The sequence below is a fragment of the Lissotriton helveticus genome, chromosome 2_1 (genome assembly GCF_964261635.1).
Source record: "Lissotriton helveticus chromosome 2_1, aLisHel1.1, whole genome shotgun sequence".
Classification (NCBI taxonomy): domain Eukaryota; kingdom Metazoa; phylum Chordata; class Amphibia; order Caudata; family Salamandridae; genus Lissotriton; species Lissotriton helveticus.
This window is the reverse complement of record NC_136059.1, coordinates 530,835,242-530,852,646: the sequence shown is the minus strand read 5'-3', so window position 1 is coordinate 530,852,646 and position 17,405 is coordinate 530,835,242.

The window sequence follows — 17,405 nt, the reverse complement described above, 5'->3', positions numbered from 1 at the left end:
CGTTGAAGCGTCCAGCAGTGCTGCTACGACGTTCCTGGGCAGTGCGAGCTCTCTCACACAGCGGCAGAGACAGAAGTAGCACAAGTCCTCCTGAGGCCACAATAGAAGGGAGAGGGAGTGTGAAGGACTCTCTGGACCCCATCTTAACTGATGAATATTGATATGTGAATAAACACCAGAGAGGCTGTAAAAAAGGTCAAGGAGCTTCACAAACCTCACAGAGTGTTTCTATTGCGAAGAGTACCCCGTCGCTGGAAAAAACAGGTGCCTGTCAAGATAAAATCTTCAGGTACACCCTACAAACTCAGGCTGTCGAGAAGTTTGCTGGGGTTAGCTCTGTCTTTCATTTACCCCTTGTCCCTGAGGCCCCCAGTGAGACAAGCACATATAAAGACGGAGGTCAGCCTCAATTAAACTGGCAAGAGCAGGGAAGCCACCATGGCAGCAGGGAAAGAGTCCTCGGGGAAGGTAAAAAAGAATTTCACCCCCTCAGGTTAAGGTTAACCCCTCCATTAAAACATTGTTATGGTCCTGATCCATACAACAATAACTTCAGGGTTAGAGGGTGTGAAACCAGCAGCTATGTCACTAAAAGAATCGGAGTTGCTTACAGTCCCTGCCGCACCAGAAGAAGTAGAAGCTAATTTAGCGCAGCAGGCTATGGGGCGGGATGAAGCAACCAGTGCTGGTGGAGTTATGGCTGAAGGGGTTTTCCAGATACCAACACTGAACAGGTTTAGTACCCTTGACATTAGAGATTAGGTAAATGGTGAGGGAAGAACAAGACATGAAGACCTCCCTGTAGTGGAGACAGGGTGATTAAATATACATCTTGAAACCCCGCTGGCCTCTATTTTCTCGACCTAAAAGAGGAGATTAGGAGTAGAATTAAAACAACGGAAGCCAACCAGGCAGATATACAGTATTGGCACAGAAACTAGGTGATGTCTCGGCACGGACAAGTGCATTGGAGGAAGAAGTAGGATTGATCAGGAAACACATTACAAAAAAGTCAGACGGGCTGGGAGCCCTGCTAAAGGAAATTATGGGTCTTGGGGAAGATCTGGAAAGAATTAAAAATCATTCCAGGAGAAATAATGTGAGATTTCTAAACGTCCCGAAAGCTGAAGAAGGGAACAACATTAAGTCTTTTATGATCAAATTGTTAAAAGAGACTATTCTGAAAAATAGCTGGACGTTAACTTGGACTGTAAAATACATCTAGTCCATCGGGACCCTTTCAGATGTAACATGCAGAGACAGAAGCCAAGACAATTCTTGTAAACTTTCTCTCGTATACAGTCAAAGAAACAATTTTGACAGCCGAGCGGAGGAATGGACCATATGTAGTCCAAAATTTGACCTACTCTGTAAGATCAGATGTGTCTCGTGCAACTGATCAGAAACAATGGGAGTTAGACAAAAGGATGGAGGAGCTGAACAAACTTGGAGCCAGATCCTATTGAAATTGACTGCGATGCTCTGTGTTATGTGGGCTAATCAGATGCGCAATCTCCGAACAGTCAAAGAAGCAGATGGCTTAATCAACACCATAAAGAATAGCGGAATCCCTGAATCAAGAATTTAAAAGAAAGATATAGGTTATAGGTTAAAATTCACAGAGCTTTAGGGATGTCAGATGAGTGATGAGTGATGGGGGTAAGTTGAGAAAGGGGGAGCACAGTTATTGCTATTGTTTAAGTAGGTCCCTCCTACTCTCTGATGGTCTTATAGCCATGTTTATGCCTGAAAGTCTAGGGAGGGTTCCCATGGGGGGAAGAGGGAGGGCAGAGATGGGACATTCGGCTCTGGATGGGGAGCAGTGGGTAAAAATAAAAAAATAAGTCCTCAGTTTTGCTGTCAGTTCTTTTTCAGTCTTAGCCCAGTATTGGAAAAGGATTTAAAGTGATGGGAGGGGATGACAGTATCCTACAAGTTCTAACTTGGAACATAAATGCTTTAAGATCAAAAGGTAGGCAGAAGTTGGAGATGAGATACTTAAATGACTCCAAAGCCCAGGTAGTTATTTTGCAGGAAACCTATTTAACAGCAGAGAATTTTATAAACAATCAAGATGGGTTAGGAATTACGCGGCCTCAGATCAATTGGATTACTTTAAAGGGGTGGCAGTACTAATAAGGAATGGATCAGGAATTGAGTTGATTTTGTCTAATACAGATTCCTCTGGGAGTCCTTATGACTCTTAGATGTTTTGGTATAGAGTTGTCTGTGTGGCCTTCTATGGCCCTAATGTTGATGATCCCTAGCATATTATAGATTTACAACTGACACTTGCAGGGAAAACCACCCCCATAATTATTGCGGGCAATTTTAACACCCTATAAGATCCAACTTTAGATAGATCGACTAGTAGGGCGGGAGGTCAGGCTCAAATACATAGGACAAGGCAGGCTATGAAACACATGGTGTATGAAATGGGTTTGGTCGACACATGGAGGTATTTAAGGGGACAAAAGCGGGGATATACCTTCCATAGTAAAAAATATAATCATTCCTCCAGGCTAGACTACCTTTTAGTGGACAGAGTTTGGGCTGGGAGATTAAAAGAGGTGAATATCTTGCCGGGCATATCTCTGATCACACTGCGGTATGTGTAACGTTAACGGGATAAGAGCAAGCCGTAATGTGAGATGGACTTTGAAAAGGTCCATTTTATTAGACTTAGATGTGTCTATCCTCCTGAAAAAAAGAATAAGGGAGTTTTTTCTGGATAATGTTAACTCAGCTCCAATTGGTGTAATTTGGGATGCCTTCAAGGCATAAATACAAGGTGTGCTACAAAGCCAGGTTACCTATAAGAATAAGCTGGACAGAGCTGAATTAAGGAATTTGGAGGACAAAGTGGGGATTTTAGAGATCAAATTATACCAAACGATAGGATCTACCCAGGACTTAGAGAATGCAAGGAAGCAGTTGAAAGAAGTAAGATTAAATTATAAGATCAAGTTAGAGACAAAATGCCTAGAGAGATGGGTAGAGGGTCCCATGCAACAATTCGAATAGGGGGAAAAGTCTGGAGCTGTTAGCTTGGAAGGCAAGGGCTGAGAGGTCGCGAAATTATATAGCGGAATTGATCATTAACCCTTAGGGTGAGATCCCCAATAAGGAAGAGGAGATGCAGGCTTGCTTAGTCTCGCTTTTCTCTAAATTATACATGGAGGAAGTGCGATCAGATGAGAGAAATGTAAAATTATGGCTAGACAATTTAGGATTACCAGTACTCATAACAGAGGATAGGAGGATAATGGATGCCCAAATTACTGAGGAAGAAATAAGAGAACAGCTATCCCATCTAAAGAATGGTAAGGCTACGGGTCCGTACTCACTGCCGGTTGAGGTATACAAACTAATTACTGATGAAATAGTTTCGGAAATGAAGCTATTGTTCAATTCAATTTATAAGGGGGAAGAACAGATCCCAAATTCATGGCGCGAAGCCACAATAGCATTGATTCTAAAACCCGCAAAGTACCAGAGGAGAGAAGACTCATATCGACCTATCTCCCTGCTAAATGTAGATTATAAGATCTATACTGGCATTCTAGCAGGGAGAATGGCAAAGGTAGCCTCGCAATTAATCTACATAGGTCAGAAGGGCTTTGTCCCGAAAAGACAAATTCAGGAATTACCGTTATCTCTGATTGGGACAATTGATCTGGCAATTGCGCTTAAGATCCCTTTGGCAGTTATTACCATTGATGCTACCAAAGCATTTGATTGTGTTAGCTGGGCTTTCCTCTGGACAGTTCTGGAATCAATGGGCTTTAGCATAGACTGTATTATGGCATTTGAAAAATTATATGAACCCCCTACCGCCAAAATTCTTTTAAATGGCTCCCTGACAACCAGCTTTTATATCCTTAGAGATACGAGGCAGGGTTGCCCCCTTTCCCCACTCCTTTGCGATATTTATATCAAACCATTAGCACACCTGTTGAGGAAAGATTAACAGATAATCCCAATTCATTCACTCCCCTCTCGTAGTAAAATAGCATTATATGAGGATGATCTAACTCGAACACTGTCAAGGGCGTAGCAGTTGACAAAAGAATTTAGGGAGGTATCAGGATATTTAGTGAATATTTCTAAGACAGAGGTAATGAGCTGGAATTTGGAGGGTTGGGAAGGAAGAATGTGTGCTGCGATAAAGTATCTAGGGATTATCATAGCAAACAAAATGGACGAGATCCCGTTGTGAAACCTAAAGAGAGTGGCCAACGTGGTTGATTGTCATCATCTAGGTGGAAGAACCTCCCATTAACCATCTAGGGGAGGGTAAATTTGGCAAATATGTGTATTTTACCAAAGCTGACATATCTATTTAATTGTATCCCACTGAAATTCCCCAAGGAAATAATGAATAAAAATACAAAGGAAAATAGCTAGTTTTATTTGGGCCTCCCGGGGAACACGGCTTGCTTGGAAAAAGCTACGGTGCCGCCTCCAGAAAGGTGGGTTGGCCCAGCCAGATCTGAATCTTTACTGCATGGCATTTCAATTTAAAAACGTCATAATGCTTATAGGGCAGCCCGATTCTTCTACTTGGGGAGTTTTACTAGGGGAAATACTTAAAAAAAGTGAGGTTGAAGGTATTAAAAACAGCACTATGTAGTGCAGTGAAGAAGATGATGAAAATAGGGTATTATTCGGAATTCGCACCATTCTGGAATTCCCCAGGGACACCAGAATGCCTGAAGGATGAATAGACTCTGCCTTTGAAACAAGCAGGCTTGTCTAGATGGGGGGACTTGATATCAGCAGGTTAACTGTTGCCTTGGGAGGTGCTGAGTTCGAAAACCGGCAATGGATTATCAAGGTTTAAATATCTTCAGTTTATGTCATGGTTTTCAACAACTCTCCAAGAGATAGGGGTGATTTGGGACTTTGAGGTCACCCTTCAAGATGTAAGGGTAAAACAAAAAGAAGTCTCTATGTGGTACGGGAAATTCCTGGAAGCAGAGGAAATGAAAATGTAGACCCCATATTTGGTTTGGCGGGATATACTTCCGGATGAGGATTTACATTTGCTTTGGTCAGACTCATTAAAATTACTATATTCAATAGTCACACCAGCACATTTTAAAAGACATCCCTTTTTGTAGTAACTAGACTGTATTGGACTCCTTAAAGATTAGCCAACTTTGTGTTACAGCATGTCCCCAGATGTAATAAATACGATCTTCCCAAAGCAAGCAAAATACCTATTTTTTTTACGTGCCCCGCCATAAAAGAATATTGGAAGGCGGTTGAAACTACCAGAGGAGACATTTTAGGGAAACCCATCAACCTGACTCTCTCTAGTACTCCTAGGACAATAATCTACATGTCACCTTAAATAGTAAGCAAAGGGGCTTGCTATTCTATCTATTGCTATTGGCCAGACATGAGATCTGTAAATATTGGATAGATCCTGTGCCTCCACACCCTATAGGATGGCTGAAAGCAGTCAAGTGGACGAGCAAAATGGATGTTGAGTGCAATCCTCGAAGGTCGGGGGAAATCTGGCAAGACTTTATATCATGGGCAAGTTAGCACTGTGTCATAAAGTAGGGCTGTGGTTTTGAATACAACAATTTTCCCATAATCCTATGGCTGGGAGGTTTCTCTGCCCCCCTAGAAGCATTAAGAGCTTTGAAGACTTGGCGTTTTAAAATGCAACGGTCCAAGACTTGCAGAATGGTATGGTGATATGAGGACTAAAAATATAAATAAAAAAAAGACCTGTATGCTCTGTGCTGATTGCCTGTTGACCACCTGTACCACAGCCATGTTGTCTATCCTAACAAGCATTTGCAATGCGATAGGTCTCGCATTAATTAAGTTTGAGCTATTGGCATTGCTAAATATTGCAACACCAATTGCAACAAAAGTCTAAATTGTAGGCCAACATTTTTTAAATTTATTTTTGTAGCAATGGTGGCATGCTGCGCTTTAGATGAATATGTTTAAAAGTAAAGTGCGCCATACTGCGATTGCTACAATAGTTAATTGTGTATGCGTTAACAATTGATGTGTGCTCTGATGGCTGGTGGTGTGTGTGCCTGTAGAAATTGTGCACTGATGGCTGGTGGTGCGTGTGCCTGGTGGAAGTGTGCACTGCCGGCTGGTGGTGTGTGTGCCTGGTGGAAGCGTGCACTGACGGCTGGTGGTGTGTGTGCCTGGTGAAAGCGTGCACTGATGGCTGGTGGTGTGTGCCTGGTGAAAGCGTGCACTGACAGCTGGTGGTGTCTGTGTGCCTGGTGAAAGCATGCACTGACGGCTGGTGGTGTATGTGTGCCTGGTGAAAGCGTGCACTGACGGCTGGTGGTGTGTGCCTGGTGGAAGCGTGCACTGATGGCTGGTGGTATTTGTGCCCCTTGAAAGCATGCACTGACGGCTGGTGGTGTTTGTGCCCGGTGAAAGTGTACACTGATGGTGTGGTTGTGTGTGGTTGTGGTTGTGGTTGTGTGTGTGGTTGTGTGTGTGGTTGTGTGTGTGTGTGGTTGTGTGTGTGGTTGTGTGTGTGTGTGGTTGTGTGGTTGTGGTTGCGTGTGTGTTTGTGTGTTTGTGTATGTGTGGTTGTGTGTGTATGGTTGTGTGTGTGGTTGTGTGTGGTTGAGTGTGGTTGTGTGTGATTGTGTGTGGTTGTGTGTGTGGTTGAGATTGTGTGTGGTTGTGTGTGTGGTTGTGTGTGTGGTTGTGGTTTTATATGGTGTGCTTGTGTGTGTAGTTGTGTGTGGTTGTGTGTGTGTGTGTGTGCTTGGGTGTGGTTGTGTGTATGGTTGTGTGTGGTTGTGTGTGTGTGTGTGGTTGTGTGTGTGGTTGTGTGGGTCATGTTCTCTGTCTCCCAACCGTCTACATGGACCTTCAGTAGATGGTAGATTTCTATCATACTCTTCATCAAGCCATTGTAACAGCCACTGAAAGCACTATGCCTGCTCACTTCACTCTCACAGAGAACATAAAACACAGCCCTCATAAAGGAAGGAGGAGACACACCCAGACAGAAGTGGGTAGGAGGCAGGAGCTACCTCAGATATATCTTGATGTTCTGGGAAATGTACGGTGAGGGTAGACCAAAGAGAGGTGGGACAATGTGGCAGGGAAATATGTATATTTTGAAATATATGTGCAAATTGGACCATGCAAGGGATTGGAGTGTGACACTAGACTAAGTATCTTGCTTTCATGAATAAAAAGAACGAGAACGACAGAATAAGAGCTGGCAAAAGATGGGTCTATGACGAACGCCTCAATCAAACAGGGCAGTAAATACTTCCTACTTGTTGCCACTGTAATGTTGTGCACCAGGCCAAATAAAAAGCAGCAATAACATCTATAACAGTATTGATAGCATAAAATAGTGTTTGAGGAGACTGGTGGGTGCAGCACCTTCCTCTTCTGGAGAAAGCCCACAGAAACTCTAAAGTGCCTTTACAAATGTGAAAAGCTTAGAATTTTACATCAGTAAATAAAAGAGGCTGGTACTGCCACAGAAAGAGTGGTGGGAGTTGAATGGCAAAGGCTACAGCAACGAGCTAAATAGCCCATTGAACAAAAAGAATGCCAACAATCACTCAGTTACATATGAAAATAGTCTAAATCACCCTAACCTCACATATACAAACAACTAAGGTATCTTTAAAACAAATTAGGAGTTACCGGATGATCTTATCAAGTGCACTGCGCCTGTCAAAACTTTAGGCCATACTCCAGTACCCTCCAGCTGCAACTCTATGATCGCCTATGGCATTCCATAATAAAAAGAAGCACTTCACAAAGTTCCATCATTACAAACACTTCCCGCGTAGTGCTTTATTTTGTCATCTTTCTGCTGCGAAGGACTCAAAAGTGCTTGTTTATTGTTAAACCTGCAGCGGCGGTTTACGCCAGGTTCTATTTGTTATGCGAAAACGAAAGGAGCAGATCGTGCAGGAGAGCGTATTGAAGCTAATTGCCCTCTCCCCTCTTGCTAATTTGTTCCAGAGTTGCTGTTTCCCCATGTCTGTCTATGATCAGGATACTTACTTGCATTTTACAAGTGAAATGCAACCAGTAAGCAAAAAACCAAGTGTCTATTTTTTCAAATTAATTGTTTGGATTTCAGAAGTAAAATGCATCACAAATCATGTTGCCTAACTTAACTGCATTGAAGGTTGGTGAGCAATTGTGAAAAAAGTGCTGCGCCCGCAGATAAAATTAAAGCGCGGCACTTTGAAGCTGCAAATAAAATTAAAGCGCTTATAAAACCGGCACCACATTGATTTAAATCAAAGCATTTGTTGCTCAAACAGCAATGGTAAGCAAGCACGCATCTGGTTCCGGCAGCCACACAACTCGTTCTGGTGTTGTGGGCTGCTAATCAGCTGCTGTAGGGGAGGAGGGAAGGGGGCAAGTTGGAGCCCTGGAGCAACTTGCTGCCTGTTCCTCCGACCCACACAAGGGAGGGGGGAATGCCAGCAGGTAAAGTGATGGGGGGGAAGCTCACGAGTGGTGCGCGTGCAAATGGTGATCACTTTCGCGGCTGCTTTGATGTTCTCAGTGGCCACGCGGCTCACTGAGAACATCAAAGCGGCGGCGATAGTGATCACACAGGCTGACAAATGGTGCGCACACCCCGGCATACATGCACTGTACCCGATCCGCCTGCAGCCTTTGGGAGCACTTTCAGAAGCCCCATACTTAATATCTTGCAGAGCATCGCTTACGCGATAGCTAGGCGAGACCTAAAAAGATTTTTTTTATGCTGCAGCCACTTTCCCCACAGTGTAACCGCTACTATTAGTGGAAATAACTCAAGAAAGGAAATGCTTTGCCCTGCATTTTTCCAACCCACTGGCCTTTCTTCAGCACACCAATGACCCTGTCAATATAATCCTTAATGTACCCCACCAGATGCCTCTGAACAAATCTGTACTTCCCAATCCATTTCTTGAAGGGTCCTCGTTGGGATGCCATTGAAGCTGTCCAAGAAGCATCTCCATATATGCAGGTCCTCTTTCACCCCTGCTGACAACCTAAAATGGTGGTGTGGAAGGGACAGCCCTGAAAGTGCTAGGCCTAGCCTCCTGCAAAAGGTCCTACCCACCCGGACCACCCGGCAAGCAAAATTCAAATGCCCAAGGAGTACTTTCTCCTCCCGGACCATTACATTTTCCTTTGCCAACATTGTATCCAATAGCACCTGCATTCCCACCTTCTTGTCCTGCGGAAGGTGTGCTGTCATGTCCTGTGAATCCAATTCAATGTCACGGAATGAAATGATGGTGACCAGACCCACCGAGGTAGTGTGTCACTTTCTCGTGATCCGTTGCCTGCACAAAATCCACTGTAAGAATGTGCTGAAGTGCTCAAATAAAGTGCAAGAAATTGAGCAACCCATGGGCAATGCTTTGCCTACGTACCAGGCCCCTTGAAACTGAATGCCCAGAAGTGAGAAATCATCCAGGTGCTCCAGAAGTAACCGAAAAGATGACTTTATGTCACTTTTGGCCATGCAAGCCCCTGGTCCAGGTTGTTCAACCATATCCATTGACACCTCGACAGAAGAGTATGTAACTGAGGCCAACTCATCCCCAATAAAGTCATTCACTGACTGGCCCTCCAACCATGCAAATGATGTATTAATCTGAACTGTCATGCCTCTTTCTTGGGCACTACCCCTATTGGGGAAATCATAAATTCTTGTAGTGGCCACAAGTCAAAGGGTCCAGCCATCCTCCCCTCTTGTACCTCCTTCAGCAGCTTGTCCTGCACCCCCTGGGGATGTGCCCTCACTGACTTAAGATTCTCTGCCTACCTCCTAACTTGTGGTCCACTGTACCTCAACCTCAAACCCCTTGTGAATCCCTCCTGTAATGAGTGAGCATCCTCCGTATTTGGATATGATATCATCCAAAAATGGATTCTGTCCAACTTAACCTAAGTATGAGCCTTTCACATGAGATCCGTGTCTCTCTACCTCCCCCCGTAGCTCCCTGTATTGGATGAGCCCCCCCCGAATGCTACTGCCAGTAGCCTGGCTGATTTCCTGTTGCTCCTCCCATGTTTCCAAAGCAGTTGACAAAGGAGTGCTTTCCCGAGCATTTGGAGCATTCATGTTTAAACCTGTATTACTCCTGTGTGCAATACCCTTGTTAAAGTCCCAGCATTCACCCTGGGTCCCCCCTTGAGTCTTGTTGTAAGCTCCCACCCCTCCCCTGGTGGGACATGCTAGAATAGGGTGATAGACATTCGGAAGACCACTGGCGGTGTGTATTGTCTTTCAAAATTATGCCATACCAATAGTCTGCTGCCACAAATCTGTGTCCAACTCCCAACACTTCATGTCTGGGTCCCACGACATTCGTGCCCTAAACTCCTCATCATTGTGGGCCCATGCATCATGCATTCCCCCCAAAAGAGAGCTGTGCCTTGCGTATGACATCCACGTATTTAAGGAGTGCCACGCTCCTCACAGTATACACTGGCAAAGATGAAAATGCTGCTGTCCAATTCTCAATCATCATAGGTACCCACAGCTGCTTGGCCAGCTCATATTTCTCCTCTTTGGAGCCATTCTTTGCCTGGAGCTCACTATGGAGGAGTTTAAATATCTCCACATATTGTCTTTTCCAAATCTGCTCTTTTGTGGACAACTAGAAGTGTGCCCCGAAAGGCTTAGTCACCCCCATGTAAGGTAATTTATGAATTTTCAACTCTTTGTTGTCCTTGGCATCTGTTTCTTCAGCTTTTCTTTTGTCCCCCTGTTGATCCCCCTTTCCCGGGCCCATGCATTTTTATCTTTCAGTGGATCTGTTATAAGATCCTTACCCTTATGGCCTCCCTTACCTTGTGTCCCTGCCTTTGCTTCGTCTGTTCCTACCCCACGTCTTTCACATACTTACCATTGCTCAACCTACCCTCCCTTTCCCATTCGCACTCTGCATCCACCCCGGCAGAGACCAATAATGAACCCTTTGTTGCATGGGCACTCTTACCTGGCCATAAGGATGGTGCCCGATCCGTAGCCTGCCGCCTTGCCAGTGTAGCTGTCTGTCTCCTCCTGTGCATGTCGCCTGTCCATCCTTTGTCCCTACCATGGATCTGAAATGTAGCACCAGAAGTGACATTGGTTGTGACCCCTCTCCCATTTGACCCTCTGAGGTAACTCAGCACACTGTTCATCATCCTCTACTATCTCTCCCTCCTCGAGACTCTTGAGACTCTCATCACCAAAACCTAGCACTTCTTCCTGCCATGCAGGCTCAACAAGATTCTTTCGTTTGAACCTTGCCGTCCCACTTGATGGGCATCCTCTGCCCTACCCTGAGAGGCCGTTCCAAACCCACTCAGGTATTCCTTTGCAACAGGCCGTCAGGTCTCGCTTTGTGTCCGCTCCTTCGATGGTTGCACATGACTCCTTGCTAGGTCCCATGACACCATCTGGGTGGCCGTCTGAGGCCACTCCTTCTCTCCCCTGGGGTGTGCTAGCTGAACCGTGCTCTCCTGGGTCTGCCTATTGCTGTGTGCCATGATCCAGAGAAAAAGAGAGTAGGCCCGGGGTGCAGCAGCCCAAAAAAATCTGCCAACTGCCTTTGCCCCCTTTCCTCACTGCCCAACTGCCATTACCCAAGCACATTCCCCCTGTAGGGCCAGTGCCTCTGGGCTTTGCGTAAACTTTGCACGGTTTGCGATGCACTGACCCTACATCTATGTCCTCCTCTTCTGCCTCATTCCACTCCAGCATTGCAGGCGCAATTGCGGATGCTCTGCTGCACTATCTGAGCGACGCCCACCGGTAGTCGCTATACCCTGCCCCTATGCCGGACTCAGCACCCCCCGATTGGGACTCCTGCCCGAGGGACTTATCCCTGCTGTCCTCATCTGGCTCACAAGACCAAAACAACTCTGGCGAGCCCCGCTCCACTCCCCAACCGATGCACTGGTGTCCAGGCCCCTCCCCCACTCATCTTCCTCCAGGTCCTGTGCCCCCACGAAGGTCGCCACTTCGGCGGCACCCTCTATTGTCTGGCTCAACCACACACCCTGCTTCTGCTGACTGAGGCTCCCCCAACCTCCTCCTCTCCCTACTGCCTCTGACTCTTTGCCCATGATGAGCCCCGGAGCACCTTCTACAAGCCCCTAACCTTTGTTCTGTTGAGGCCTCACCCCTCCCTCCCCCTTCCTGGGCTACATTCTGTACTGAATGTATCCCAAGCAAGCCCAATTAGCTAGACTTTGCCTGCCTTTTCCCCAATACACACTGCGGACAGTCCTCCCTCCGCTCCACTGTCCTCCAAAGTCCTATTCAAACTTGCAGTATGCGACAAAGTGTATGCCGCTGCAGAGACAATGTTGCATTTACTGCAGGATCCCTTTCTGGGAACTATTTGAACTCTTCCTCATGAAGCTTTGAAGACATCACACGTTCTTGAGCCTTGATGAACTAAAGATTGTAAGAGAATAAGGAAGCACTTGAAGATTAAGCTAAACTAAAAGTGCACATTGTAAACAGTACAAATACCACTGGAGTGTCTAGCATCCATTCCAGAAGGAGCTGAAGCACGGCAGCTGCTTTACTTGGAGGCGCGTCTAAACACTGTGCTGGTTATGTAAACTGACAGCAGTGGTTAGGATCATCTTGTTTTCTATATCAGCAGTGATTGAATGTATTTCTGTCAGCTGGGCCCCTGTGGTCTGGGCATACTGAATGAGTAATCCCTGCCTGCACTCCTTACATGCTTCCCACTCTGGAAAGGTATTTACTCCTCCCTAGTCAGAAGTAAATTATCAACCTTTTTCATGGTGTGAAGGGATCAGAGGGTAGTTCGAAAATGCCCACAAAAGTGTCAGATTGTCTGGATGCACATTCAAGACCTTCCAGCCCTGGCACAATCACTCTCCAACCACTATCCTCCTTTGGGAGCAGATTTGCTCACGAACATCTAACCTCAATATTGGAGCGTTTCCAAGGAGTTTTACACCCCCGCATACACGGGCACACTTTTTGGAATTAGGCCCTGGGTCTCAGTGTGATGTGGCTAGCAGCAGCATGCACTTGAGCATCTGTCAATTACTATTTTGGTCTGAGATTCATACATGACGTTGTCTTTTGTGGCTTTCAAGGTCTATTTAAGACAGGTGTGTGACTGCATGCACCTTCTGTTATGGTACTTACTGCATGCATAGTAAGTTAGAATGGCAATCTCAGCTACAGCGTTTCTGATTTTTGGTTCCCTATTTCTCGAGGCTAGTAGAGCTAATTCTGGTATGCACATCAAACAGCAGGACTACTTCCACGTTAAAGTTATCATTTTGCATTTCTCAGCGTTTTCAGAGAAGTGCAAAACAAGAAGTGACTCTTCTGTGTTGCAATCCCTCAATTGCAACTTGTCATGCCTGTAAGCTGTTTCCGTGTTTAAAAGTAGAATGGCTCAGTGAGATAAGCGGTCGCTGCCAATTTGACCTGTAGTAAGTGACAGTCACATGTCACTAGCCGGCAAGGGTAGCTCAGCCTACCATCCTTCTAAAGTCCGTGCATTAAGACTACCATAGGGCTAACAGTGGCACTCGTTACACACAGTGCTTAGAGGCCGCAAACAGCAATATGAACCACCATATTAAAAGCGAGTCATTATTGCACTGCACTCCTGGACGCCCTTGGTGTAGAATCTCAAAACAGTCTGAACAGGATGTAATGCACGCGTATCTGCTTAGCCCCTTGCAAAAACTCTGCAAGAGGTGGGAGACGCTGGATTTTTTATCAAGCACACAAAACAACTGGACTCAGCAAGCATTTCCATTTGCTATTTCTTTTTTTCTATTTGCAGTTTTTATCACGCAGACTTGACCTGAGGAGTATCAGGAGTGTCAGGGTGCTTGACATGAGAACAGTTTCAAAAGAAAAACACTTGCAATTTCCTGTGTTTTGCCTCAGAGAAAATTGAAGTTGTGGGTACAAGTTACAATCAAGGAAGAACAATTTGTTTGTGGACATTTGAGAATGAGTGGAGTTTGAGGCCGTTCAAACATATAGCCTACCCCATTTCTAGGCTTGTATGCCCATCACCATTGTATTTGTATTCATTAAAGCTTACCATGGAGTCAGTGATGTAAATTACTGCCTTATTCTGATTGCTACACTTCATTTGGGTCACAAATATCACTTTGGGGTAAAAACCCTGTTGGCTTTTGCCTGGACTGATTTTACCTCCCCATTCTAAGTTTGCATGTCAGAATGAGGAATAACTAGTGGGTGCAATTTTACTTCAACTTATAGCGTCATATTTTTACCATTCCTGACATGTAAAATTTAGAGCTAGAAGAAAAAGACTAGGCATGGGAGACATTTTAATTACACCAGAGTAATCGGAGTGATTTCAGTAATTACACATAACTCTTGCGATGCAAAATGTCCGTAACTACGTCATTGTCCACCTTGAGAAATAAGAGTAATTTGGAGCAAAAATCCTACTGCACAGGAACAATGAACTAAGTGCCAGATGTATCAAGAATTGCTTTTGCGATTCTGAAATAGCGAATTTTACCGATTCGCTTGTTTAGAATCCCAAAATGCAATGTATGTAGGATTTGCAATTTTTTTTGCAAATCCTTGCCATTACCTATTAGCAAATCACAATTTGCGATTACCAAATAGGTAATCGCAAATTGCGACTGCAATTGCAAGGGTGCCACGGGGACATAAGGCCCCCCTGATGCACCCCCAAAAAAGGTAAGTGTTTACATGTGGACCTTAGGGAATGTGTATGCGCCACATGGCACTTCGAAAAATGCTATTTTGTGCATTTTTCTAAGGATTTGTAAATTACCACCAACTTGAAGTTGGTGGTAATTTGCGATTCCTTAATGCAAAGTTGCATTCTGAGAATGCTTCTTGCATTGCATTTAGGAAACCACATTGCGATTCCCTACCTGCATTCGCAAAATAGGTAATCCCAAAAATTGCGATTACCTATTTTGCGAATGTTTCTTGGGTTGATACATCCCAAAAGGCTTTTTACCGTTCACAAACGGGCCGATTAGTCAGCCAACGGTAAAACCCTTGATACATCTGGCCCTAAGAGAGAACAAGTAGCTGCTGGCTATTGCTGTTCATGCTCTGTAGCATTTAGTGCTATTTCTCAGTACCAAATTCATCCTCTGGCCTATTTTGGACTTGAGGGTGCATTTTTCACTAAGAAATAGCGCTGCATGCTGCATTATGCTTCTCCCACAATTACGCATAATTATGAGTAATTTTGTGGTAATTACAAGTAATTATGTTAGAGACAATTACTCCAGTTATGAGCAACCCTAAACAATACCTTCAAGATACACTGGAAGGCAGTTTTGCTGCATGGTATCATGGGTATAGGCTCAATTGAAGCAGGATTTAGAATTAGAAAACAGGAATAAATATTGAGCCCAATTTCTAGAACCTGAGTGTGGGCCTTAACCTTTCCATTTTTTTCTTTAAAGCATAGACCAATCTAAAATATTTTAATAAAGTGCTGTACTGCAGCTATATCAAATACAACAATTGTTAACCATATCATGAACAGCTGCGCCGGCATCTGTTTTTCTGCTCTGTAGTGTCTAAAGCTCATACATTTCACTCACAATTCCTTATAGTTAAGACAACACAAGTAAGAGGCAGTGATTAGTGATTGCCCCTGTCTGTGTACAAGCCATGGTATCTACTGTTCATGCATTAATTTGAGAGATATTCTGAAATGCGCAAATGTGCTTTAAACAGAGAAACAACACCCAGCTCCACTCTGAGGCAGTGCAGCTGTTCATGACACAGCCTGTGGTGCTGTAGGTGGGCACTACTAGAATGCTGGATCTAACTGAAGACCTGGAGCTTTCAAAACAATATCATAATGATCAGAAATACTATTAAGTTGCGGCGACCGAAGGAAGCCAATTTCAGAAATTCATGTTACTTATTGGGCAGAAAGTTTGTATTCTGGGATCTATAGATTATTGTTCTCCAGGAAGTGATAAGGATAAATAAGAAGCATCAGTGAGTGATGGTTGCCGAAATTTTAAAGTGGTCATGAATTGCACTGAGTAACCAAAGCAAGCCAGCCCAAATGTTCAAAGTAAGTTTATTAAGGAAGAGCTGGGGGATTTCTTCCCCTAAACAAATATTGAAAAATAGAAATAGGAAGCTTCAAGCTGCAAACACAAATCTTAAAGAAGAATGACCAAGGCCCTTCTTTGATGTTCAGTGGAATAAGGTAGGGTATTTACCACAACTGATTAATACTATTGCTAGGGGTGAGTTATTTACCGGGGCCAGATTTATCAAGGGCTTGCGTTGCTGCTGCATCATGCAAGGTGACACAAGGCAATGCAAGCCCTTAAGTCAAATTTACTATGCCACACAGAGCCACCTGCATGGCTCTGCTTGGCATAGTAAATCTGGAGTGAAGCAAGGCCTCACAAGTCGCTGTCTTGAGTTACTCTGCATTGGGAAGTTGTTCCATAGGTGAAGCATGGGTGTTTCCATTCAGCCACCCATGGTTTTTGGTGCATTTTCAGATTTACTAAGACTAGTAAACCTGGTACGGCGCCAAAAAGCTATCCCCCCCCCCTGGTAAGGGTTAACAACGATAAATATGTTTATAGAAAGAGAAATAATCTTTTCTTCCTGCACAAAAACAAGCCTGCTTGTAGCCCAGGCACCCTTGCAACCATGGGGCAAGGGTGCCTGTGATGGTGCTTGTGAGCCACAAGTGCGCCAGCACAGAGAGAATAGAAATGTGCCATATGTTAGTAATTACGCACATTCCTGCTCTCGGTATTTGATGTAGCGATGTGCAGCAAGTTGTCTTGCTGCATTGTGTTGCGCCAAATCTTAGTAAATTTGGCCCTGGTTGGGGAAAATATGTTCTATTCTGAGTTTTGAACTTTAGATGCTCTGGAGATACAACTAGTTGTCTCAGGGCAGGGTGACAATAGCACAGGAGGCAGTGTGGTGGATCCGCAGTGCTTCCTGGCGTTTTTATGACCTGGGTATGGCTACCAGGCACATTTGACACTTTTTGTGGCTGCTGGTAGTAGGAGTTCCTAGTTGGACTGCTGATTGGCTGGGGAGCATCTGACGTCATCATAGGAAGGTGCTTGTTGGTTCATGGAAATCATCCTACTGACGGTGTTGCCAGGAATGCAGGGATTGGGCAAATGTGAGGGCTAGTAGTGGGAAATCCTGGTTGGGCAGCTAGCTGATTGGATGACATTAGTGCAAGACATTGAGGAGTGGCTCTTGGAGTGTTTTTCTCGTGGTGTGAGTCGCACTTGCATATTCAATGGTTCAGTACTACTACTGCTGCTCTAATTTCCTATATTTATTAAGGAAGTAAAAGGCCCAACATACAGCTGCAGTCGGTAGTGGGAGTAGCTGCTGGGCGGTGATGTGG